We start from the raw sequence: 27856 nt of genomic DNA on the forward strand, positions 1-27856 counted from the left end.
TTCCTATTAGTTCCACTTGGAGAGAGAAAAAGGCTTTCATTCTGCATTAGTTGATTGTTTCCATCAGTCTCCCTTCCCCCTTCCCCCCCCATTTTTCACACCTCCTACTGTGTATGAACGCCTGCTGCACCATTTATTTTTGCAATGTGTAAACTGTTACTTCCTCCAACAAATCAGATCTGCTCAGGGTGAAATTAAAGATCTGAAGGGGTGACCGTCCTGCTGGTTTCAACATTTTAAGATTTTAGTGCTATGCAAGAAGCAGCTGCCCTTTTCTGCCTATAGATACTTACTAAATCTCCAAAGGAATTATGGAATCAGAAATGAATTATTTTGGCATAAAAAGAAAGAGGGAGGAATCTATTCCAGGAAACACAAGCTGAAGTTCTTGCAGTGAGATGAGATCTGGCAAGAAACAGGGTGAGAAATAATTAGCCTGTCTTTGCTGTCTCCATGCAGTGGGCAGGAGTGCCTGGAACTCAAATTTTAGTGCCAAGGTTAAAAGTCATGGTATAAACCGATTTAAAAATGACAGATTTGTGTGCCTAAGGCAGAAGATGGAGTGTGGCCTCCTTGTACAGATCTTGGGCCCCATTCTGCAAATCTCTACTCATGTGAGTTATCCATATATCTCAAAATAGCTCCTTTGGCCTCAATCAAATGACTTTTCTTGTATGCAAGGGTCTGTAGGATGGAGTCTGTACATTATATACTAAAAAACAGTATAATGCTGCACTGTAGTCTGGTATCTCAGCAATGAGCAAGTTGTAACTTCCAGGACAGGAGCTGATGCACAGATCCAGAGGATTTTACAACCTAACATGCCCTAGGATAGGACAAGCCATGTCACTGGCCCTCTGGGTGTGCCACTGGTTGTAAAGGGAATTGAGGCTGCCAGGTGGGAGGACAAGCCTATGTTTCAGGTGGCTGATGATGGTTGAGATGAATTGTGGCTCCAGGAGAGATGCTTGTCTCACAGTGAAAGGCAGGATCTCTGCACCAGAATAACTCCGTCAAAGCAGGCTTGGGGCTTTTCATCCAAGCTGCTTTTTTTCTCTCTCAGATCATGTTCATGACTATTTCTAATGAACAGGCCATTAAAGGAAAGGAATCATCTCCTTGGCAGACAGACTTAGGGCCAAATGTGCACCATAACCACTGAAAAGTTGTCCTTTTCCTCCTTCCCACTCCCTCATTATCCCATGGATGATTTTATGGCATATGATTAACAGGCAAATGCCAGTTGCATTTTTATTCTCAGCTTGCTGTCCATAGAGGGATTAAATCTAAGAAAGCAACATGACCTGCTCCTGGAGGGAGGGAAGACCATGAAAATAACTGAGGTACACTCCCAGCACCTCACACCAATGCTCTAGTTGCACAAAGACCATTCCTACCTTTTATTCAAGTCTATTAACTTTTTTTTTTCACTACAAAATATATGCATTTATCCTATAGCAGTGACTACTGCTTAGCCTTACTGGCTGAGGTAAATGTTGGAAAACAACTGAAGGCAATTTTAGGGGGCAATTCAAAGCCCTACTGCATTTCTAAGAATTTCATGATATCAATGTTTCTTATCACTATAGTAACTGCCCATCTCCTAGTCATGTATTAAATGACATGACTTGACTAACATCTGTTGCGTGCAGTTTGTTCTGTTTTGCATCCTTTTCCAAAATGATAGAACTAAATCTGAGCTGAGTGTTCTGGTTTTGGTCCTATTCTTTTAATTGTACATGAAATGTAAGAAAGGACAGAGTGAAGAACTACAGCCTGTGCTCAGGGGAGGAGAGCTAACAGAGGTAACAGTCTTCAATCCTTGTGGAAGTTTGCTTTGCCCTGAAAAAGTTCATAGTCACAGTTTAATTTTGTGCCATAAAGTAGCTGTACCAGGGAAGAGCACGAAAAAGAAAGAAAATATCCCAAATCTGCCAAGTTAGACATTCCTTATGGGTATGGCAGTGAAAGTGGTTGGACGCTTGGTTTGGGTTCACATCAGTTTAAGTAATCCAGTTTAAAAAAGTCTATCTCCAAATGGTTATGGACTCCCAGGCAAATATTTGGGCACCAGCCCCAGATCAGCTGTGGGCCACTGGAGCTGGGCTGCTGCTCAGGAAAGCAGTTGAAGCTATTCAGGTAGCTCTACACAAGCCATCTTTGAATGGTAAGACCGTTTGAGCTAAGAAATAATTAGGAGAGGCTGGGGAGACCGGGGATGGATTGCTGCATCTCTTGGAAGCAATAACCAGGACAGTAGGCTTGAGAGTACACCTGAAGTAGCAACTTACATCATTCTGGGACCACCTCTGTCAACTGCACATCTGCGCGCTAGCAAACCTCCTCATCCTTCAGAACAGAATGGCTTCATGCAAACTGCTTGCTGGGAAAGGTCCTCGGCCAGATTTAATCTGTGACCAGTGCCAAGAAGTGGTTTCTTTTTAATTTACCAGTGTGAGCAAATCCTACAGAAACACAGTGTAGCAAAAGAGAACTTTTTTCTTAGTTCCCTTGCTTTTTCTGCTCATTTGACAGTGGCATCTCTGCATCTGTACACACGCCCTGCTCTTGCTGACCTCAGGCATTGCTCTGGGCATGAATGAGGTTACTCAGCTAGTTTTAATGTTGTTGGGGATTAAGGCCTTAAATCATTACAAGTTTTCTTAAACTGCTTAAGGATTATCAGGAAAGTAGCAAAGGTGAGGCAAATCACTGTACTAAAATCTCCTGTAGGGAGAGAAGACTTCTCATTCAACTTGGAGCTGAATTTGCATTTTTCCCTCGATACTCAAAGCTGAGCACAGTGCTTTTGAGCAGCTGCTGCTTTGGAAGCTGGTTTGTTCAGTTTAGGATGTAGGTAGAAATGTTTTCCTGCAAAGAAAATAATTATACGCTCCCAAACACACAGAAGCATCAGAATTCACAGCATGCTTTTTACAAGGGTAATAAAGTTTTATGTGCATACACAGAAGAAACAGTTTGCAGCAAAATACTTAATGCACCCAATTATCCCCCAAAGTAAATGATGGGAAAGAAACAGGCAAAATTTGGCTCATGCTTAATTATTTAACATTTGAACTTTTCTGTTCTTAGCAATAAATTTCCATTTCTGCCACCTATTTCTTGGTACTTCACTTGGCCTGGACTCTTGTAACTGCACTCTAAGCATTTAGGAGACTGCCCAATGTCAGTGTGAAGAATATGGGAAAGGCTTGACATCAATTACAACATTACACAGAACATAAAATTTAACGGCTTGATTCAGCCTTTCATTGCTATTTAAAGCAACCATGTATGGTTTTTCTGAGATCCTAAAAATTAACCAGCTTCTAAAAGGTCTAAATTTTTCAACAGCACAGAATCTTACTCTGAGGTTTTTACAGTGTTATTTCAGTTCCATGGTATAAATGGCGGGGGGGGGGGGCGGGGCACAGCGGCGGAGTGAAGTTTAACAGGTAAATAGGTAAATGGACTTTTGAAAGTAAAAAAAATAAAATCTTCTAGGCAAAGGAGAACTCTGTGGGGTAAATTAAAAGAAATAAAGTCAATCAGATTCTTTGCTGGCTTGCATTCTTTGCAACTCCTTTGAGAGGCGGCAAGCTGAGGCAGTGAGCCTGCTGGGCTGAGACCTGGGGAAGAATTTGGCCAGTAGATTTGTATGTTTGTTCTTAAGTAACTGGGAATCGCATCGAGGACTTGGGTGGCTCAGTGATAAAGTGCTGCTTTTCCACCTTTGCGGCCAGAGTCAGAATTTACGTGGTGGCCCCAGCTTTGCCTCTCACTGATGTGCAATTGTCTTGTAAAACACCAGTTTCTGCCCAGGGGAGACGCAGGCGGAGCAGGAGCAGGACCTGGCTTACCTCTCACCTCCGGTAAGGGTGGTCCCTGCAGGTCAGAGCTGAGGTCACCCCGAGGGCGGCACGAGGAAGCTTGCTTGTTTTGCAGCTGCAAATTCTGGGCCATGGATAAATAAAAGGCTCAGTTTCTAATTTTTTAACTAAATAATCAGATAAAACTTGGAAAAAGAGATCCTGAAACTGTTCTTAAGGGAGGAGGGAAAAAAAAAAAAGTCCTCTGGAGATCTGCAGATATGTTTTTACTCGGTGCGCTGGGGTATAATTAAAAAGCCACTTTGAGGCAGAGTGAAATGGTTGCACGCAGACCTTGACCATCCCACCTTTAATAAGGGGCTAGTGGGGAGAAATATATAACCTTTACATTAGGAATGTTTCACTGATTTTATTTACAGTCCATAAAATTTTACTTCTCTGAGCTGCTGCTGTCTGCCAGGAGTAGCTTTAGTTTGGACTGGATGCGCAAGGATGTTTAGTGAGTTTTATTTCACACTATATGAACACCGGTGTTGGTTTTTTGGAAATATTTTTTTCCCAGCTGAAGTATAGCTGTAACCACGACCTAGGTCACAAACATTTCCTGGAGGGGTTGTGAAATTTTCCACAGAATCCAATGTTTTAATTGTTGATATTTCCTCCATTTAAAATATATCTGGTTTTAAGTACAGCATTTTGCCTTATCAACACCGGGAATCACATGTAACTTTTACTGACTATATGGAAAGAAATAGCTGTAGGCTCTGGTTTAGAAGTCTCAGGTTGTCTCAGAAAATCATGGAAAGATCAATCAAAAGCTAGTCACAGTTGCAGGTATTTGACAAGCAGCTTTTCTCCTGTAAAAGCTGAGCATCTTCTGTCTCCCACCCCAGGCCTGGGAGAGAAGCCAATCCCTTCCTACAAAAGGACCTAAAGGAGACAAGGGGGACTGAGATTCCCCAAAACAGTCAGCAAGGCCTCTTGTTGCACCCTGGGAGATTGGTGAGGGATAATTCAACTTCCATTAGATCTCAGGCCAACACACACACACATACATATTTGCTGCAAAGCATCTGAAACAGTCTAATTCCTCATCCAAACAGCATACCCGCTCAAAGGGAAGACTGGAGTCACCTCTAATGTACATGTTGTGATTTGATAGGCAGTATGAATGAAATTCTCCCACAAAAAATAAACACCAGAAAAGAGAAACTGATACTGAACCTTGCGGGAGGAAAATATCCCAGATTAAAAATCAAGCATTGGCCATAATGTCATCTGGAAACTGCACCAGCTGGTCTTTTACCTGGTACATTTTTGGAACATAATAAAAACAAATGTGAAATGAACCATTTTTATATTGTAAATTATCTAAGAATTTATTATCAGAAAATAAAATCTATTTCATTACCTCAGTGGTTTACAGGTCCCCAAATCTCTGTTTAGTTTAATGGACAGAAAAAAAATAATAAAATAATATTTAAATAAAGCATTATCTGCTGTTGGACAGCAAGGCTTTCAAACCGCAGCTTACACACTTCAAACAGCCCCCAATGACTCAGCCACACAAGACATAAAACCCCCCAATCAACGCCATTTATACATAGAAGCAAAAGACTATGTTTCCCATCATAAAATGTTACGGTGTTTACACAAAAGCTGCAGCTAACCTTGTAAAACTATTGATTTCCCAGTGGGGTCCTCAGAGGACACTTGGCTGAGTTAGACGACACACTGATTTCTAGCACCAAAATAACCCTGGTTTCCTTTCAGAGCCTGGATGCATAATACTACTCATGTCAAGTGGGTCTTTTGATACAGAATTCCTTGTTCATAGAGCTACCTCTCAAGAACTTCAACTTCAGTAGTCTTTTTATGAAGACAGACAAAACCACTGGAAGTAAATCACAAAATTGCAAATTTCTGTTATTTTGCTCTGGGTTTTCTTTGGTGGTAGAGGAGTTTTTGCCCTTTTAAAGGAGTGCCTCTCCTTGACATTGTTCAATAGCTACAATAAATAGCCCAATTCTTACAACAGCTAAAGATCAATAGAAAAAAAACAAACAAACAAACAAAAAATACCCCAAATCATCATCAGAAAAAAAAGAGAAAAATAAGATTAACAGAAAGTCTCTCCTGCAGAATTAATTTAATTTTAAATGAGGCATATACTGAGAATTTCTATTTGTAAAACATTTTTACGCCAGGCAATTAAGCAGACTTTTCTCCAAAGACAACAGACTTGCCATATTTTCAGAAACATGTCAAAGGATTTTTATATGATAGTCATCATCAAATGTCTGATTTTTCCACAGGGTAAATAAAACAGAATTATGTGAAAAAAATAATAAAAATATGACCAAATTCTCTGTTGTGGCCTAAAATGTGATATAAGATTTAAAGCCTTATAAAACCTGAAGTTTTCTGGTAAAAATTCATTGTTATAAAAGGAAAAGCATAGGAAAAAAGAAGCAATTGTTTTCTTTCTGTTCTTGAATCTTACATTCATAGAAGTCAAGCGAACTGAACAAATTAAATCCTTTCTAAACAGTTACACCAACTCCAATTTGATTCTGTTGCCAGAAGAACTTACTCCCCCCACTCCTATTATTTACTTAAAAGCATCTAATATTGGTGTCTAAATTATAAAGGACAAGTCCTACTCTTTCCAGCTAACAGGAGCTGGGGAGTGCTTGCTAGGGAATAGGATCTAGTCCTGCAAGATCAGAGATTGCAAGATCAAATGGTTTGAAAATAAAGATTAATTGTGTCATATCATAGGTATTAATTTAAGACAACTCATTGCAAAGACCCCAGAGCAGCTAGTTTTAAAGTACAGAGAAATTTCAAATGAAAAATGGAGAGATAAAACATGTTAGTTGGGAAATACTCGTCTTTTACTAATAAAGGCTTTTAATATGTGCTTTTCTTTCCCCTCTTGCTCAATTAAAAATATGTTAATACAATGTTAAGTTTGAGATTTAAACCCACAAGAGTCAGGAAATTCAGAATTAAGGTTCCTTTGGGAACCTTAATTCTGTTCCCATTGTGCATATTATGTTTTATGATAGGGGTTTTCATTACATGATCACATAACACTGGGGCAGTGTGACATGCAAAGAGTGGTATTGAATATGTGTGGTTTGTTATGGAGGTTAAAGAAATGTCAATGTTACCGAGTAGCCTTGCAAAAATGTAACAATTACAGGTTTTATAAAATTATTGTTTCATTATAAAAAGAAAAAAACACCACCACTTTGAGCATACTGTTGTATACAGGCATCCTCTTCTTAATAATGGTATGTGCAAATGCAAAAAAAAAGAGATTTTTCTCCTTGTTTCTCCGCAGACTGTTCTCAAACACTTTTGGAGAGGATCTTCAGGAACTGTGTAATTGTATGTTAGGAACCTCTGCTTTCTCTTTTTATCTTTGGAAACGATGTAGGTTGTATCAAGCCCTGGGAAGATGCTGGGCTACTGTTCTGGAAGATTAATTGTTTTGTTAACCACAAAAATAAGTTTTGGGAACTTTTTCCTATAAAAATAAAAATGCTTAAAAATATTTCCCAAAAATATTTAATATCTTATAAGTAAGGTGTGAGTCTTGCCAGCTTTTGAGTCTGGGGGATCTTTTCAGAAGTACTCTCCTCATTTCTGGGAACAATTTTTGATTTGGTGACATAAAGCTGTATTGGAGGTAAAGATCTGAGACATGAGTACTCAAGCCCTCTTGACTGCATGGGCATTAACATGCCAATTTGTTTGGACATTATCTCATAGACATATCTCATACATAAATTTTGTAGGTCTGATAAAAGCCTACCATCTTAAAAAGACACCCAAAGAGTACAAAGATGCACCCATGGCTCCAAAGATTCTCCCAGTGCTCAAGTAGGAAATCTTAGTCATATATGGCTTTTATTTAATGGTGAGCACTGTGTATTAGAAACATGCCAATATGGTTGGGTTTTTTTTTTTTTTGGGGGGGGGGGGGGGTGGACACCATTCCAATGGTGGAAAAACTTTTAAAGAAGGACTAGTAGTTCCCTGGTGGGTGATAGGAGGAAAGTTCTGCTATGCATGTGTCCTGGCAAGCTCTCTATGTAATGGTGCATATGCCAGGATCAAAAGCACAGAAATATATTCAGAAGGATGATTTGAGAGACAGAAGACATCCCAGATGTCTTGTCCAAGTAGGACATGTGCTCAGCCAATGGCAGAGATGGTTGAAATGTTTCAAAATTGGAATATATTGAAAGCAGCCCTACAGAGAAAGGCTTGATACTGGTGCATGAAGAACTGAATATGAGCCAGTGATGTGTGCTCGCAGCTCAGAAAGCAATCTTGTCCTGGGCTGCATCAAAAGAAGTACAAACAGCAGGTCGAGGGAGGTAATTCTCCCCCTCTACTTTTGTGAGACCCCACCTGGAGTACTGCATTGTTCTGGGGCCCCCAGCATAAGAAAGACATCGACTTGCTTGAGCAGATCCAGAGGGGGCCACAAAGATGGTCAGGGAGCTGGAGCACCTCCTTTATGAGGACAGGCTCAGAGAGTTGGGGTTGTTTAACCTAGAGAAGACAAGGCTCTGGGGAGACCTTATAACAGCCTTCCAGTACTTGAAGGGGGCCTACAGGAAAGATGGAGAGGGACTATTTATCAGGGAGTGCAGCAATAGAATGAGGGGTAACATTTTAAAATGAAAGGGGGTAGATTTAGATTACATATTAGGAAGAAATTCTTCACTGTGAGTGTGGAAGCACTGAAACAGGCTGCCCGGAGAAGCTGTGGATGCCCCGTCCCCGGCAGTGTTCAAGGCCAGGCTGGACGGGGCTTGGAGCAACCTGGTCTAGTGGAAGGTGTCCCTGCCCATGGCAGGGGGGTGGAACGAGATGAACTTTAAGCCCTCATCCAATGAAACTGTTCTATGATTCTAGGAAAATATAGTTCATATTTTCAACCTTTTGGCCGGGAACCTTCTTTACAATGAATACTTCCAGGGTTTTTTGCTTTATTTTTTAAATAGATTATTTTTAGCCTCTTTGTAAGCTTGCTTTATTTATCATACAGACATAAGGTGGTGAAATTTAATTACCTGTGACAAACACAAAATCAATTTAAATGATGTATAGAACTTGTCTGACCCTGAACTTCCAACTAGAGAGCTGGACCCAATGATCCTTATGGGTCCCCTCCAAACTAAGATATTCTGTGATTCTATGGTACATTCATTGATCAATTTTGGAAGCAGTCTAGTTGCCTAGTTTAAACAATTAACTTGCAAAGAAATTTTAAGTACTTGGTTAATAAGCCTCAAAGTGTTGAAGTTCTGTCTATAGATAATGAAAGGATACTGGTGCCTCAAAAATGTTACCACATAATTTAGAGAATGAATCTTCCCTGGAGGGTACAAGGATGCAGGAATCTGAAGATGGACATTTTGGCCATAGAGGCACATGCAAGATCCCCTTGCCAGGATTTTTCTGTTCCAGCCCACATGGAAGCCAGGGGGCACTAAGCATACTGCTTAAGATGAAATTTCTGCTCAATTAAAGTCTTAAAAGTAGCATCTTAAAAAGCAATATAATTTTTTCTGAATACCTGTAACTTCAAGCTGGCATGGCAGTGGACATGCAGTGCTTCTTAAAACTAGAGATATGTTACTAGGAGAATTAAATAGAACATAAAGATCCAAAAGTCTGGTTTTCCACTTCTAATCCTCAAACATATTTCAGTACCTAATGTTAGTAAACTCTGCAGGAGTTATGAACCTGAATGAAGTGTGCCTCTGAGCTAGGCCCATAGGCCTTGGTTTTCTTTTTAGTAACATGACAATGACAGAAATACTGATCTATTCTGCCTGGAGGAAGGCAGGAGAGAGGAAGAGCCTTCTTGGCATCTCTTTGGAAAGAGGATCTGAGTTTCCTTCCAGCTAGCCTAAAACATGCTTAAAGCCCCATTCACTAAAGTTAGGACTTAAGCTAAGTTAGGAACTTAGGGGTCCATAAAAGTAATGCTCTTCACTTCGGTAACCTGCGTGTAGGAAAATTAAATTAGGTGAAAGAACCTTTGTCTACAAATGTGACAAAATGTAAGTATTATTGCAGTATGCTCTATTATTGCAGGATTGTTCACGATCACTTATCTTTTTCTGGCTGAGTTTCTTGCTTAGTAAATGGACATTCATTTTTGTTGCAAAGTAAGACTGCTCAGTTTTCATGGATCATATTTTTAAAGAGCTGATGCTAGGAGAGGCTAGTGATGGGTATTTTGTCTCCTGCCTAAGAGTATTGTTTTAGTGACAAGGGTGGAGAAATAACTGAAGTGTGGCAGGACAGCAAAGAAAAATGGTGCTGTGTTCACAGTCACCACAGCCACAGTTCAAAGCACCAGCCCTCAGCCCCTGGTGGGAATTTGTAGTTTCAAGTAAGACAACTAATCTCTGGGAGCTCCTACTATAAAATGGAGGTAATGTAATCTTGTCCCTCCTCCTTTTATGTATTCTCTTAATCTTTTACTTCATGGAAGTCTTTGTAGCAAGCACCATCCCTTGCAATATTTAACAGTCATATTCGATGACTGAATGAAGACTTTAAGGGGTAAAATTAAAGGCCGCAAACTCTGAGGGCAGACACATGCTATACAATACCAAGAGGGTTTAAAAGGTTTCTTCTTCCCTTCCTCTTCTTTTGGATGCTAAAGATATAATTAGTAACGCCTCAGACAAGAAACATAATGATACTTTGTCAGTACAGACATAAAAGGGTTAGATTTAAAACGGTGGCATTCCCCATACTTAACTAGATAGTTTCAAAGAGATTTATAACCAGCTGTAGAGTTTTCCTCACGTGCCTGCCCTTTCAGTTCCAACTTCTGAAAGTCTCTGGTGATCCTGAAGCCTTGCACCGTTTGACATCTGAAGTGTAAAATTTTTTGTTTCCTTAAAGTAGCAAGATCCTTCTTACTCCTGGGGTTTCAAAAAATGAAAGGAAGGGAAAAAAATAATAAAAAATATAGACTACCTCTCATTTGGAAGAAGTTGCTTTGTTGCTTTGCCAGGTTCATTTGCTAAAATGCAGACTGTCTTGGACTGTAAGCACGCTTAATGCAAACAATCCTTTCTTGCACTAAGTCTTTATGTTGGACCTCCTCAGTGATCTAAATTTTAGTCCAGCCCTTCTAGTGGCAGGCAGTCTCAGGGCACTGTGAGTGCAGCTCTCTTTTCTGCTTGATGGGGCAAACAAGTAGCAGTGGGAAGTCAGAAGAGTGAGGTCTGTGGGCAGTGAAGCATCCTTCTGCATCCTCATGAAGCAGGAGGAGTGCAAGAGGGAGAGTAAAGGCACCTTCCTCCCTCCCCAGCCTTTGCACTTCTCTCCTACAGACAACACTGGGTAAAACAGTGAGAGTCAAGCCCAGGGCAATGGGAGTACAGTTCTCCAAGAATCTTGGCCTTCTAGCTTCCGCTGTGCTTTCCGCCCCCACCAGTCCCAGTCCTGCTGCTTATTTGTGTCTCAGAGTGGTTTGCCCATCAGTGGTCTTAGTTGGATGAAGGGGGTTGCTCAAAGGGCAGCTCTGGGTGTCTCACACCAGAACCCCTGTGAAACATGGAGTGATGCAGTACAGGATTCATAATGCACCAGAAAGATCACCTGAGTGGAAACGCTGCTCATTTTGTCCTTTGCTTGCTCTAGGACCACATGATGCAAAAAGACGGCCTTGCTTTCATCTGGATTTTGATATGTTTTTCTCATTTTCCTCTTTGCTGGGAACAGATTGGATATACTAGTTAGGATTTTGGTATTGTAACCATCAGTTTTCTTCTTTTGTTTGTGTTTAGGCATTTGCCAACCATAAGGAAATGTATAAATTTATAAAAATGACAATATGTATCTCTCTATATATGTGTAATATATAAATCTATAAATAATATGAAATTAAATGGACCCAATGGAAGCTATTTGTGTGCAAAACAGCTCTAATCCTTGTTAAAGGTCATTAAGTCATCTGATGTCACTTGGAACATGGTCCATGTTTGTTGGTCCTCCCCTCATAGTGAGGTTTCATTGATCCAGCAGTTTGTAATCAATACTGCCCCTGCCCCTGCATTCCTGCTTTCATTGGTTTGTCTCTAATGTCACTTGCCTTACCCTGTGGTGGGCTGTTTCAGACCAATAAACTGATAGAAAACCAATCAGAAAAAAGCCAGCTGCTGATTAGCAAGCTCAACTGGCTCATTAGGTGGTCAGGTGAGGGCAGGGGCTGGGGCACTGGCATGGGCTAGAAAACAGCAAAGGAGAGAGGAGAAAAAAAGGCCCTTTTTCAGACACAGCAAACTGTAAAATTGGTAAAAGTTCATTTTAGCACAAAAATCTTAAATGCCAACACTTGCAGGGTGAAAAGGCTACAGATATTAAACTGACTGTATAATAACAGCGATTTTTTGGTGGGATTAATTCCCTACTCTGATTCGCTAGGTGAGTGCATGCTGTGGTTTAACCCCAGCTAGCAGCTAAATACTCACACCCCTGCCATGCCCCCGGTGGGAGGGGAAGGAGAACTGGAAAAAGGTAAAAACCATGGATTGGGATAAGAACAGTTAATAATTGAAATAAGGTTAATATTAATATTAATAATGAGAATAATAATGAAGAGGAGAAGGAGAAAAAGAAATAAAACCTAAGGGAAAAAAACCAATACCCAGATGGTCCCCAAGCAGCAACCAGCCCCTCCCAGCCAGCTCCCCAGTTTATACACTGAACATGATGCTCTATGGTGTGGAATATCCCTTTGCCTAGTTTGGGTCAGCTGTCCTGGCTCTGCTTCCTCCCAGCTTCTTGTGCACCTCCTTGCTGGCACAGCATGGGAAACTGAAAAGTCCTTGGTTTAGAGTAAGCACTACTTAGCAACAACTAAAACATCAGGGTATCAACATTATTCTCATACTAAATCCAAAACATAGCACTCTACCAGCTACTAGGAAGAAAACTAACTATCCCACAGAAACCAGGATAGTGCACAAGCCCAAATCTCATTAAATTGGCACAGGTTAGAATGTTGTCTAAATTAAGTAATGTAGTATGACTACATTAAATGAGATGAATGTCATGATGACCTATGTGTGTCAATAACATTGTTCAATAAATATCACCCTAAAAGCTCCTACACCTTCCATACTGCGGGAAAACGTTTGACGTTAACTATTTCTTTTCAATAACAACATTATTTTTCATTGTACAGTTGATTATAACCAACCACAATGATATTTCCAGGCCCTAAGCTAATTGTGACAAATGGAAGACTTATTTTCTCTTCCAACTCTGTGACCAGTATGATGAAAGTCTGAGCAAGCAGCTTTCATTCATTTTCCCCAACCCAGCCTGCAAAATGAACATAAGGATAATTTGTAATTTATCTTACAAATTTTGAAAGAAAAGTACTGAGTTAAGTATTCTGCTCCTGAACAGACTGCCATGCTGCTATAGGAAGGGGGATCACTCAAGGTCACACTGGAGTGATGGTTAGGTTTCACTTTTTTTGCTGCTGTGTTCATATTTACTTATTAAATATGCCACCTGTAGTCAGTAGGAATTGTTTATTTTTTACAGATGTGCTACTATTGGATGTTATGTAGGGGTCAAGTTAATTTCCTCAAATATCTTACTCTGTCAAACATCTTTTCTTTTGAACGTTGTTTTCTTTTTCTTTATGTATGGGGTTCTTTATGCTGAATCAGTAGCTCATACACTTGCAGTTAAATATGAACTGGTACTGTGGCTTCAGTGAGTCATCAGTTTACCCTTCTGCTATCTGAGAAGTCATGCAAAGGGGACATGGAGGTCACTGCTGTTACAGGAGCTTGGTCAGCTTGTCGGGTTATTATGATGGGTGCTAAAAGTCAGTTCTGATTTCAGACAAAATATTTATGGCGAGATTTCTTCGCCTTCCAGGCAAGGATAGTTTTAGTGTCAGGCATCAGGACATGACAGCTTTATGTCTTTCTCTCCACGGCCTGATCTCACTCTGTATGTTTAATTCTACCACCTCTGGGACTTATAATTTAAATATACAAAGAGCAAGCATTTATAACTGTAGGTGTATCTTGATTTTGATTTTAAATGTGCTGATGCTAAGCAATGCGTACCAAGTAGGATCTGCTCCTGGGCTTAGTGCCCTGCTCCTGCCTCTGCTGCCTGGGCAGAACTGAGGGAAATCTGGGCAGCCCGTAGAGCAGCACCATTGCACTGCAGAGCTTATGTGCAGCCTGATGGCTGATATGGCCTCTGCAGGTTCATGTCTGGCGGTGAGTCACTGATGGAATGAGATTCTTGCTGAAATATTATGGGCATAGCCTGTAACACAGTGTGCCAGGGGGAAACTCTGAAGAATGAAAGAGCTGAAGTTGAGGGGTTTATGTCAAAGCACCTCTCGTCTGGTTTGTGGACTGAATATATCTGTTAGCTGTTGGAGCTCATGGGGTGCTGTCCTGGATGGAAATTTCTTGGTAAATTTAATCCCAAAAAGCTCCAGTTCCTGCAGCAGGAGAAAAAGTGCCATAATTGGGGATGGTCAGGAGGCTCCAAAAGTACAGACATAGCAGCAGTGTAGGCACTCTTTGACTGATTTCATACTACCATGAACTCCCATTCTGATTTCATGGGACTGAGCTTTTTTCTTCTGATTTTATCAACTATTCTGTGATTTCTGTAATTTATCTAAATAGTGTCCCTAGAATTCAGAGTCCCAGCATAATAAACAGAACTTACCAAAGCTGTTATCTCTTCTTTATTTAGTTCTAGTAATGGTTTGCCAAACTAGACCCTCAGAGCTCTTTGAGATATTTACATACTGGCAAAAGGATATAGGAAAGTGGTCGAATCTCCCTTCTACTGATGCAGAAACCAAGGCAGGTGCTGGAGGCCAGCTTTAACATGCCTCCAGTTTAATAAGAAAAATACAGCCCTCCGGGCCGCAAACAGCCTGCAGACGTGGTCCAAGTGGGTAAGGCAGTGCCTGGATGGTGAGGCCGTACTGCCCTTTCTGCCTGCAAAGCAATAATGAAAAGTCTGAGGTAAAGTCATCTTAAGGGAAATGTCCTGTAAGGTTAAAAATAAAATGGAAAAACAATAAAAGGATTTGTTGATTGTCTCTGTTCTCTATCCTGCCTGGCATCCCGCTTTATGGTCTGCCTTATGGTCCAGCCAGTCAGGAAATAGGAATTAAAGATCTGTCAATCACAGATAGCAAATAACCGCTTTCCCATCCCATGAGCCTTCTCTTCTGCAATGTGGCTACCTAGTCATCAAAGCCATTTCCAGCTGTTTTTGTCTTTTCCTGCATGCTGGATGTGGCTGATGAGTATTTGAAAGACCATCCAGCCCACTGCTGGAGAGAGGCTGGCTGTTAAATGTGCAGCATTTAGTACTGCTGCTGGAGAGGACGAGAGGAGAGAAATGCACAACAGGATTACGCATGGTCATCCTGTTTGTGAGCTCCTGCTCGGCTCCCATCCTGCGTCCTGGCCAGAGCCCCCGGGGGAGGGTCACCCGGAGGACGGCATTCTCTGCTCTTGCTTTGAAGTCCTCCCCTGGGAGGAAGTGGGTGGGCTGGATTTGTACATTACCCAAGAACGAAGGATGTTAAATTCTTGTCTTCCTGGAAAGTAAAGCCATTTCTCCTGTCAAGGGGGCTGCTGGAAGTGATGGGAGAAGAAGTTACTATATCAGACTGAAATCCAGGTGAAGAAAAGGAGGTCATCCTGTGAGAAAGCAAAACCGCCTTATGGTTCTGTGTATTTCTGAGGCTGACTCTCTAGAAGTGGACATCTTTTGAGAAGCACAAGCTAAATGTATTCCCTTACATTTAGGGCCTCCAAGGGAGCACATTTCAGAAAAGAACATTTCACCTTCAAGACCATTTCCCTACAGTCTAATAGATCCTATCTTCCCTGAACAGCATTGTGGTTTATGCTTGAAGCCTGAGGGTCTCTCTTCTCTCTTTCTTTCTCTCTCATTTCTTCCTTTCTACCTTTTTTTTGTTTGTTTGTTTTTGTTTTTTGTGTTTTTTTTCTTTTTGTTTTTTGTTTTTGTTTTTGTTTTTGTTTTTGTTTTTTGTTACCACTTCATTCAAGTTTGTGTGTACTGTGAGGACTAAAGAGGACTAGTTACTGACAGAGCTCAGATCTGTCTAGGTAAAACAACTATAGCAACTTAGACTGTGCAACGGGTTTCTGATTTTGCCTTAAGTCCAAACAAGGTCTTTTTTAGGTTCATTTGAAAGCAAGTCAACCAGAGTTTCAACTCCTGAAGAAACATAGTAATTTCTGGCAGATGGGAGTAAACTCTAGAAATTCAGGGAAAGAAATCAGAGCATGTACTATACTGCTGAGTATATGTTTGACTTTCCCTCTAAGACCCATGAAACAGGTAAAACAGTGAAAGTAACACTGCTGATAGCTTCCGTCTTTGTGAAATTATAGGTAGATCAATTCCTATTAACAAAAAAGCCTTAATCTTCTTTCAGTGGTATTGGCTGTGCCTAGAAGAGAGTCAGGCTTCTTTCAGGATTTTTCAGTTTCAGGATTTAGTGTGAAGGCATTGCGAAGACAACAGGATTTTATCCAAGATGACTGCTGTCATTTTATCCTGCAGTCTTCTTTGGTCAAGGAAATAGTTTCAGATTCTCCAGCAATCCTCCAGCTCAAAGTCTCCTGCTTGCCATTGAGATGATCAGGAAAGATGTACAGCCCATGCACTAAATATGCTAAATCTACCTCTTCTTTCCCCAAAAGGCTGTTTCAGTGCTTGCTCCTGTCCATCAGGCAGGTGAAGGGAAAGGACATACGTGTGTCAGAACAGCTACATAGGATCAGACTAAAGGTCCCCTTGGTCTGGTATCTTAGCTCTGACAAACACCAAGGGAGGTGTCCAAAGCCAGCGAAGGTCATGCAGAGATATTTCCGTCTTCTCTCTCCTCGCACCCAGCCTCCAGCAATCTGGCATTTCCTGAGCACGAGGTAACATCTTGATGGACCCTAAATTTAATCTGAGTACAATGCCTTTTTAAAATTACTGTATTTGTTTGTGTTGGTACAGATTGTTAGCAGCATAGACTGCACAGATGTGTTAGGTGCTACACAAACACGGGACAGAAGGACTGTCCCAACAGAATCATGCTACTGACAGTGAATTTACAGTGCTATGTAAAACACATTAAGCAATTTAAAGTAGAGGAGGGTGAGGCAGCTGTGAGATGGTATTAGTCTTCAACAATATCAGCACATCAAGCATCTACATATTTTCCATCTTCCTGTAGGTATCATGACAGAGGAAAGTGCAACAGAAGGACATGAAGCATTCTTGTTGCCAAGGAAGGGCAATGCAAAAGTTATCCATCCTGTCATCTTCTTTTTATTTTAAAGCTTTTTAAAATAATTTCTTTGTTTCAATTGCTTACAAAAAATTCTTCTTGAGCATGAAGGGAAAGTATGGGCAAAAATATAAGGTACTTCTTTTCTAACTGACAATGTGGATGCTCAGGCTCCATACCAAGGAAGATCACTTTTTTGGTATGCATAAGAAATGGGAGGAGGGAGGTGGGCAAAATACAGGGAAGGACATGAAGATACAGCAAAGAAAGGAATTAAAGGAGAGAAGCAAACAACAAAGACAGGAACTGGTCTGGTTAAAGTGATGTAGTGGGAAAATGATTTTCCAAGGGACATTCTGAGTTGATATGAATGGAAATGATGCTGTTGCCCAGGAAAAAAATCACTGTGGTCTTCGTCCTGAAAAACTGCTCCAGCTGAAGTTTTCTCTGTTCATTTTCTTGTGAGAAAGAGTGGTAAGAGTTACCAGTCACTAAACACCAGTGACCTATTGTAAATCCCTGGGATCAGCAAACAGCCATGATGAGTATCAGGCAGTAATTCCAGCACTGCGGAGCTGCAATTCCTGAAGTGTTGAGTGTGGAAGAACTTGGGGAAAATTAAGTTCCTATTTGAGATTTTTTGCTTGTACTGTCCGATAAAGGCTGTGAAGTACATAGGCACAGTACCCACATTTTCCTGATCTGCTAAACGCTTGTGTTTTTTTCAGTACAAAACTTTTAGGTTTCAGTTTGCATGGCCATAAATCTTTAAAAAAGATCCCAGGTTATTATTGTGAAAAAAATAATTTTAAAAGCCTTTATGAAAGGTAATAGTGTATAATATTTTCTTTCATACTAGACTTCATCTTATCTTGGTTTTTTAGCATCCACATCAACATAGATAATAATACTTTTAAAATTTTTCAGTGATTTTATTGAACATCGTGCAACTGAAGTCAGCACTAGTGTACAGAACCTGCCAATTTCCTTCCATTCCCATCCCTCTCATAATTTGCTCCTTTACGCTGGTTCCAATAGCCACTCTCTCTGGTAGCAGAAATACTGTAACATTGATGTCTGTCGGTTTCTCTTCCTTTCTCCTCTCCCTTTCAAGTATATAGCGTACTGCTCTTCTCCAAATGTCAAAAACTCTGAAGAACAACCCCTTGCTTAACATGTCAAAATGTGAGTTCTGGCTGGCAATTGCTTTGGTTTCGTTCCCTTGAGATCTGACAGTGCCAGAAATCAAAGCATAATTTTGCAGATGTTGAGATCCTGTAAGCCCCCTAGGTTGCAAAGCTAAACCATAAAGCCAGCTGGCACTGTGTACGTGTGCTAAGAATGTAAAAGTATACATTTTTAGTTTTCAACCAACAATGCCCGACTGCTGGTAACTTCAACAAAGTGAAGCATTGCTAGCTTTATTTTTGGAGAGTAAGTGGCTCTGTGAATTCCCCTGAGCTCTTCTGTTATAGTGCTGCTGTTTCAAAGATGCTGTTCAGAAGCATAGAAGTTTCTTTGGTGCCTTTCCAGCATATCTGCTGTTCTTTAAAGGGATACCACACTCTGACAGCACCTTCAGTTCATGGCAGATAAATGAATAGTTATTTCAGCCAACCTTAATCTTGTTGATTTTAAACTGTTTTACCTTTCTTCTAAAGGAAGTGCATTTGAGGGGGAGAAAAACAACCCACAATGTCTAAGTGAAAATAATAATAATATGATGGTACAGCTAGCAGGCTCATCTGCAAAGAGGCACTAGATAGCCAAAGTGCTATCTATCTTTCCACTAAGGGGAAAATTGAAAAATACACATTTAAATTTCTAAAATATTTGGACAAAAAAGAGTATCATAATATCTTTTAATCTGGACTTTTCCTTTCATGTCTTCATGTGAGTCCCTTCATTCAGTGCAATGTGCCTTTGCTGAATCTTGAGAGTAAAGATAGCTGGTTAAAGCAATGATGCTGGTGAGATGTTTTGCAGATAGGTGTGCACAGAGCAGGGCAGGAAAAAAAATTCCACTTCCTACAAAATTTTAGAATTTGGAAATGCTTTTTATTTCCTACTAGGACAAAGCAAAGGCCTTTCAGTTCTTATATATGAAACCTATTCAGCGGAGACACCGCCCCAGTACAGAAAGATGTTATGGGCTTGTGATGACTCAGGATTTGATAGAGTCAGCTTCAGACTAGGACAATAGAATTCACCCCTGGATAAACAGCAGGCTGAGTCAGGATTTCATTGATGCTGTGCAAACCGTGCAGCAGGCACTCATGTTTGGTTCTCCAATGTCCAGCCTTGTACTCTGATTATGTTACTCTGAGCTTTTATTTTTCCCGGTTTTGATCAAAATTCCAGGACCTGAGAAACCTTTCCTAAAGCAAATTGCACCCAAACCACTAGATTCTCATGCACAGTTTAAATTTCAATGAAGTGGTATTTTCCAATGAAAAAAAAACAGTTTAATTGAAAAATTCCTGACAAGCTCTAATCCTATTAACTTCACTGTGGTTGCACATATGCTAATGAGAGCCGTGTGTGTGAGACTGTTGCTAAATTTGAAAAACACAATACCCAGGACATGCATATTATATGTAGTTTGACACAGGCACATATGGTTTATATTCTGTATTCTAAAACAATATTATGAACATTTTATAAGGTTGCAAAAGTGAGTATTGTAAATTCAAGAGATGCAAAAGTTATTGAGGCATGCACTTTGGACTCTCTCTCTCCAGTGTAATTGGCCATATACACCTTCCACTTCCTTTTCTCTCCCTGCTCGTCCCTCTCATATTCCTCCTTTCTCTTCTCAGTACCTTTCTTCTCTGGATAGCCTTCCTTTTTAGCAAATAGCACCTTTCACACTAACATGGCACCAGAGGTCATCATGAGCTGGTACTATATTGCCTTCTCTTATCTTCCTTCTGTCCTGTCAGGTCAGACTAAGTTCTGCAGGGAAAATGATATCTGCTCCATGGAGTGCAGGCAGTGATTACCATGTAGGTGCATTGTTCTTGATTGCTCTTTGGAAACTTCACATTAAACACAGTTCAACTCTAAATAAATGTGTTAGGACATGTATTATTGCCTTTAGTTAAGCAACTGTTGACTTATAAGGGTTCACATTTTTTGACAAGAAGGTTCTCTGTGTACGAAAATTTTGTCAATTTTCCTGTAACAGTGTATCTTACAGATAAATAGTTATTTACATTTTTGCTAGGACATGTGATCCATTCATTTTGAGCTGTCCTAACCCTACACAGAAGTCTTTGCTGGTGCGAAACTCCAGTGAAATCGTCAGGGCACTGTTCACGCACAAGGATTTGCCCCTACATTTTAACTTTGAGACTGAGGACAAACACACAATTTTCCTCAAGAAGCAGAACAGACAGAGCTTGTTGGGAAGGATGTCAACCCAAAGGGTAGGAGCATCTCACTGCTTTCAGCAAAGTTACTGTCTAGTCCAAGGTAGGCATCCGAGTTCCATCTTTAATTAACAGAGAAAGGTGGTAGAGATGAATTCTCCTTCACTGTTACCTATCTTAATTATCTATCTTTGGAGAGAATAAATTTTCTCCTGCAGGCATTTACTCTCCCTAATCAAGATATTTTAACCATGTTGTTTAGACACTATAACTAATTTTTAGATGGCTACGTTACGATGCAATGAATCTCACATTTTGTTTCAGTTTCAGGTGACTCTTGAGCTGCCATACTGAGTCCTGTTGCTTTCATGGTGTGTTGTCTTGTGTTGCCACTTGCACAGTGATGGGGAAGCTGGCAAGATGGGGACTACACTGTATGTGTCCTGCAGCAGAGGAGCTGATCTATGCTGCAAGTTCCATGATGCACCGCAGCAGTTCTAGTGTATTCACATTAATATCATGTTGACCCGAAAGTCAGAGTTTTTATTCAGCTTGACAAGCTGAAATATTTAGAATCCAATTGACTTGACCCAAAAGAATGTATTTTGCTTACATTTTCCCTATGGAAAATTGAAGCATTTCTGGAAAAAGTAACATTTTCCCACAGAAAACTGTTTTTCACTAAAAAACAAAACAAAACAAAACAAAAGTTTTCATGGAACATTTCCAACCAGCTGTAATTATAGTGCATACATAAAAGAGGCCAAATTGATGCTGTAAGGGCATTCCTAACTGTAGTCAGTCCATAAACTCTGAGTGCTTAGTCTTTGTAACATCAGAGCTTTTGAAAGCTATGAAATGTTTGTATCATTCAAAACTTAAAAATTCACATAAATGCACTATGTTGTATTCTATGTACTTTGGCTAATGCTAAATTAAAGGGCAAAACCATGATAAGGGCAGTCACCCATTAAGCAGTGGGCAAAGACCACCAAACTCATGTTCATGTCTGAAGCTGTTGCTTGTGTCTGTTTCCAGGTCCCTGAAGGGTTCGGTTTCACATCACTAACAAGTCAACAGGAGATGCAAATCATAATTCCTAAAGTGTGAAAAAGAATTTGGCCATGTTCAGATGAGCTGCAATCCAGTTTTCTTGGAAATAGGTACATTTTGGGGAGAACGGAGGGTTGTTGCTCTCCTCCCCGCAACCCCCACTGGAAGTAACAAGCTTATTGAATTTTACACCCAGGTGTTTGCCATAGAATCTGACACATAACCGTGCCCTGGAAAACTATAAAACAATATAATTTATAGAAATAAACTGAGTGAGAATCATTATTTTTTATTGGTACCACTTAATGTGCAGAAAAAGCATACTTTCCAAAAATATGGAATAAACGTTCTGTTAGCCTTATTGGGTCCAAATGTTAGGGTTTAAATTATTTTACTATGCAAACTTTCTTTCATATCTTGGCAGTAGTGATTTCCATTTTTATTCCTTTGGTATCCATAATCTTATTAGAATCAAAAACATATGCTTTGAGATCATTGGACAGATCCCTTCTCCCACCCTACCCCCTTCTCTCCATGTTAAAAAATGCACCAAAAAGACTGACACTCTAGTATCAAGAATAACAGGAAAGGTATAGGAGAAAATGATGCAGACTACCAAGCCTGAATGGCAAAACCGTTTGAGAAGTGCAGTTTGGTTTTCATGCTTTTGATTTGCAAGTCATTAAAGGTGCAAAAGTCTCCAAGCCTCCTGCTGGCTGCCATTCGGAGCCCCACTCCCTCTCCTGCAGCAGGAGGTGCTCGCACCAGGATCACAGATTTATAATACAAAAAAGAGTACAGGCAGATTTGAGCTTTATAACACTTCTGGGGATGTAACACTTGCTGCAACGCATACATCTTGATGTCAGGGAATTGTATCTGTGGGGCTGCAATGTTAGCTCATAGCTATGGATTTATGAATATCCTTTTCTTTTTTTATTAGTAGAGCAATGAAAAATCTCTTAACATGCGAGCCCAGCAGTTTATAAAATGTATTGCATATTCCACCTGGTTCCCTTTTAACTATGGGATACTCAGCAGATGACAGGGAGTTGGTGGCCTTTGTTTAGATGTTTTCATGGTAGCAGACAGAATTTTCTTTTAAATTTTCTTTATAAAAGCACTTAATTTTTCATTAAATTAGTGTGTATGACAAGTCCTGGCTCTTAGAGGTAGAAGCCTAACAAAATACTTCGTTTTCTCTTCTGAGACAGCTACTTTATCCTTTTATTAAGCTGTGGTATATTCTGTATGAAATGAGCTTTTATCCATTCTGGTCTTTGAAGCTGGAATGGGAATTGAGATTCCTGTCAATAATGTGAGGGAAATATGAATTAATCTGGTTGCTGTATATGAAGCACTGAAGCTTCATATAAGTGTAGCGCAAAGGCTATACTTAAAAATAAATGCATTCTATAGTATGTAGATTCACTCTAAATGCACCCAAACCATCCTAATTCCACCTGGCAGTGACATCATGTAATGACTCTTTGAATAAGATTAGAAATGTTTAACGTGAAGTATAATCTAAACTCTAACTTTCTTAAGGGAGTTGTCATTTACTGAACTGCAGCCCATCAGCTAATGATGCTTAGAAACATCACTGGGGATGTATGAGTTGTTGCTATATTTTTGGGACAGACATTTTTTAAATGCTATTGTGGGAACAGAACAGAACTCAGCCCAAATGAAAGATTTGCAGCTTGAGCTTTTTTAATTATATTTTGACACACTCTCATTTCGAGATTTGTGTTCTGCTTTCAGCTGGATGAAGAATCCCCACTAATTTCACAGAGGCTGATAAACACCTTCTGGATGTAGAGGATTTTGAGAACCTTCAATCAATTCTGCTGCCATGGCCCAACTTGGAGTAGGTCATCAAGAGGTGACAGGCTCTCAGTTCCTTTGCTGTTTGATCCACAGCGTTATCCTTACATCTTTCAATAAGAATGGTATCATATGTTATGAAACTGGAACTTTAGGGAGCTAGACAAGATTCAAACCTACCCCTTTAAAGACAGCACTGATTTTCATAGTTTTGTTTGATCCATCATTTACTCTGCTTGCTCTAGTATCAAGAGTTTTGAGATGGTATTATACCTTAAACTTCAGTACACAAAGTACTTATTTGAGTGCACAATAAAATGCATGACCTAATCCATTTCTAAAATGGTTTCAGCTTTCCAAGAAAAAGGAACTTTTAATCCGGAAAAGGCACATCCATGATCAGAAGGTAAGTTGTGACGGCTTCTTGGGCTATTTAATCCAAATATCAAAGGAGGTCAGAGTTGCCCCAAGCACATTCTATAGCTAACGCAGAGACACAAACCCTTCAGCCTGGGTTCATATCACTTAGTTTTACACACCTGAAGATGGTATGTGCTTCCTCCATGGGAAAACCAGGGACTGCTGAAAAGTTGGGCATTCCCCACCCGCTCTCAAACGCTGTCTGTATCAAGAGCCTGGGATGACTGGTTCCTAAATGTTACTGAATTTGTAGTCCATGCTATTTACATTACTTGATGATTAAACTAAGAAAGAACAATTGTGGCTTGTTTGAACTTGTCATGAACTAAGGTAGTTTGTCAAATTGACAGTTATGGCTGAACTATAAACTCAAGTCAAATTTTTGGAAATGGATATGTAAGAATCCAACCCTTTTTATTTGAGAACCAAAATGAAAGGAATGCAATATGTATGTAAAGAACAGGACATTAATTTTAGGCAGTACTAAAGCAGCTCCTACACAAACAATTTTTATGCACCTGAACTGGACAACAAATATCATTACTTTCTGATATTTTTTGTTAAACAGTAATTGAACATATTTTATGCGTGATGGAGAAATGATCTTAGCTATAAATAGCATACTGTTCAAGATAATTAACAGTGATTTTTTTCTCTTCCAGAAAACATCCGTAGAAATTACAAAATGAAAACAAAAATATTTTGCTGAAAAAAAGTAACTTTCCCGGAAGACATGAGGACTGTTTTTCATTAGTATGAACCATGGGAAATATTGCAGCTTCATCAGTGAAGGTCTGACATACGATTTCTATCAAAGACACATTTCATTTACCCTAGGCTTATTCAGCACTACTCTTATAATATGTTCCCTAGCAGCTGTTGTTGCTGCTGTTTGCTAGTAATTGATTGCTTTGTTCCTGGCCTGAGAAATAGTGTCACTTAGTGCTTAAGCTTCTAATGGGCTACCAGTCTCTTCCTTTACCAAATATTAATTGTGCCAAAAAATACAGAAAGGTCCCTAACAAAACCTGGGATGCAAGTAAAGTTTTGAGTTTTGTTGCTTAATTTCATCCTTCCTTACATAAATTACACTGTGGTGAGTATTCCTGCCTCTCTAAAATAACACAAATTTGTTAAAGTATCTGTTTCCTTATGTATCAGCCACATGTTCTATTTTTATCTCAGCAGTGAATCCAAGAAGTTGAATTACACATTACTAATGGTCATGTGGCTGCAGTAGCTGAAGGTCCAGAAAATGCAGAGAAAATGCCTGAAAATGTCTTTGGGAACACATAAGAGAAGCACAAGTGTCTGCACTTTGCAGTAAATGATTAGACAAAGTTATATATATTTATTTATTTATTTTTATTTATATTAAACCCTTTAAAAAGTAGCATTCATGGCCATTCTTGTTATGGATTTTCATTCTGGCTTTCATTTTGCTGCCATGTATTAATTTAACTTGAGACTACACTGCACAGTCATGCCACTGAGACTTCAATAGTACTGTGTGCAAGGGTAAATGTGCACCAGCACGTGCCAAGGCCATGAAAAAGGACACACTTTTATTGATTTCCTTTTTTGGTAGACAGTATTTGCTGAGATGGGCAGAGAGTTGGCTTTGAGGATTCATGATTGATAAATATTATGAAAGTGATGAATTCAAGCACAGAAGTGAGACTAATGGATTAATGTAGGGTTGGTTTTTTCTTCTTGGAGGGAAATTTTTTTTTTGGTAGTTTCTGGTAAGGTGGAATCCGTGTTTATGTTTATTTAAAATCAACAAAAGCTTCAATATAATTGATGCTGTATTTACATTTGATTGATGCTTACAGATGTCTTCTGTATGTGGCTGTCTGACAGTCACATTGTCAATGCCACCACCCCCATTTTTGTGATTTCCTCCAGTTCTGGAAAAATTCTGTGGGACATGTTCTCCCTGAAGGGTCAGAAATTTGTTATTTACTCAGCTATGTTACTGCCTCCAGTTAATGAGATCTCCATTAGAAAAAAATCACTTTATATAGAAAAAGAAGCCACAAGTTTGCTCAAAGGTGTATGTATTCAGTTTGGGGAAATGCAATACAATACATCCCACAGTATAAAAAATGCTTCAGAATTCGCCTAATGACAGGTTCTGTAATTAGATTAGGCCTCAGCATTCCTGTTAATGATGTAAAGGAAGTTAGATATGCATTAAACATTTGATAGTTTTTATTCCAGACAGAAGTTGACAAAAGACATTCATTAGTTCTAATAAGTAGGAGTACTGAACAATTCACTGGTAAAAGTCAGTTTATAATTATAGGCATAAGATCTGGACCTAAATATGCAGAAAGAAAAGCACCACATTTTTCTTCAGAGGTTCTAACCGCAAAAATTTAATAAACATTATTTCCGCTTCATGTGTGTCCAAAGGCAAAGGTGAAGAGAATTTTTAAATCTCAGGGACAAGAACTTGTACTGGATGTTATCCGGTCTTGTAATACTACTTTTAAAATGTAGGCCTTTCTGCAAATGAAAGAATCAATCCACTGCTTTGTGTTCAGTTGCTGATCAGTAGGAGTTTTCCTTGATGAATGAGTAAAAATTAAACCAGAACATTATTCTGAAAGACATAACTGAGGACGTGATTTGACCATTATCAGTGTCCTGGGCCTGTTCATGGGGTGTCATAACGACTTTCTGATCCCATGTGCAGGACTCATCGTAAAGGCTTGGCGTCATGTAATGCTAACATAAACAGTTTATAGTCAAGGAAATTGTGGTATAAAATGTCTGAAGAAGAGAATGTAGGCACAGTGTGTGTTTTGAAAGTGCATTTGGGACTTGGATGAAAAGCAGGAGAGGAAGGAATTTTGCAAACTTTGCACAGATATCTGGTCCACTTTTTTCCTATTCTATGCCAAGCTGTTATTGAATTACATTGTAATTAGCATTTCTAAATTCTACAAATTTGTACCATGACCAGATACATAAAAAATATCAAAATAAGGATTTTCAGAATGCACAGCGAAAATTCTTCGTGCCTCTTTATTATTCTTCTTGAATTATATTCCCAAGAGGGTGCTATTTCATCATCAGTTTTCCCTGAAGCACATTTCATCACTAGATGGGAGCACATCATTTTCACTCCCATGCCAAAGCCCCCCCTGGGCTCCCATGGGCATCCCCTTTGCTCCTGCCCCTGCCCGGAACATGCTTTCCTTAAGGTCTGTGTATCTTGAGCCCATTTGCTGGGTTTGCTTCGTAATATTGCAATAATAAAGGGAAAAATGCATGCTAGTGATTCATTCTTTTGGGAGAGATTAACATCAGGTGAAATAATGGTTTTATAAATTCATAGCCAAGTGAATCCGGGTTGCTGAATGTCTGGTACTGTATCAAAGCAGCCAGGGACATAAACCGAAGGACTTTCTGCAGAAACACTGGCATTTATAACAGATCTATAATAAATGACCACTGAAGCTGGAAAGGAAAATAAAAACCCAAACCATAACAGACCATCCAATAGATTGTCTAGAAAGTGAAAGAGAGTTTCTTGTAATACTTTATAATGTCTATGTCAATGTTAAAGCTGTGGTTCAGGAGGTTTTCTGTACATGTTGTCCAATCTTACTTTCTTGTCTGTTCTAGTTCAGGTACAAAATCCATCTTCCTTGTTATTTCTAAGAAATTAATTCCTACTAAAATTAAATGTTCAGCTTTGGCTTAGACCCACAAGCAAATGTTTTGGGGATGTTTGCTCAAAAATGCTTTTCTTTAGTTGTAAGTATGAAACAGTATGCTCTTCACAGCTGCTATGACAATGAAAGTTGTATTTAAAGCCTGACTTATGTATGTCCCATTGAGTGTTCAAATTCAAGCCAATTTTTAGCTTGAAATGCTAAACATTCATAAACATTTCTTCCACTAAAAGAACCTAAACATATTCCATTTGGACATTTCAGGACATTCCAGAGCTTCTTATGTCCTCCGAGTTGGTGACAGAC

This window comes from Falco peregrinus, chromosome 7 (genome assembly GCF_023634155.1).
Source record: "Falco peregrinus isolate bFalPer1 chromosome 7, bFalPer1.pri, whole genome shotgun sequence".
In the NCBI taxonomy this organism is placed as follows: Eukaryota; Metazoa; Chordata; class Aves; order Falconiformes; family Falconidae; genus Falco; species Falco peregrinus.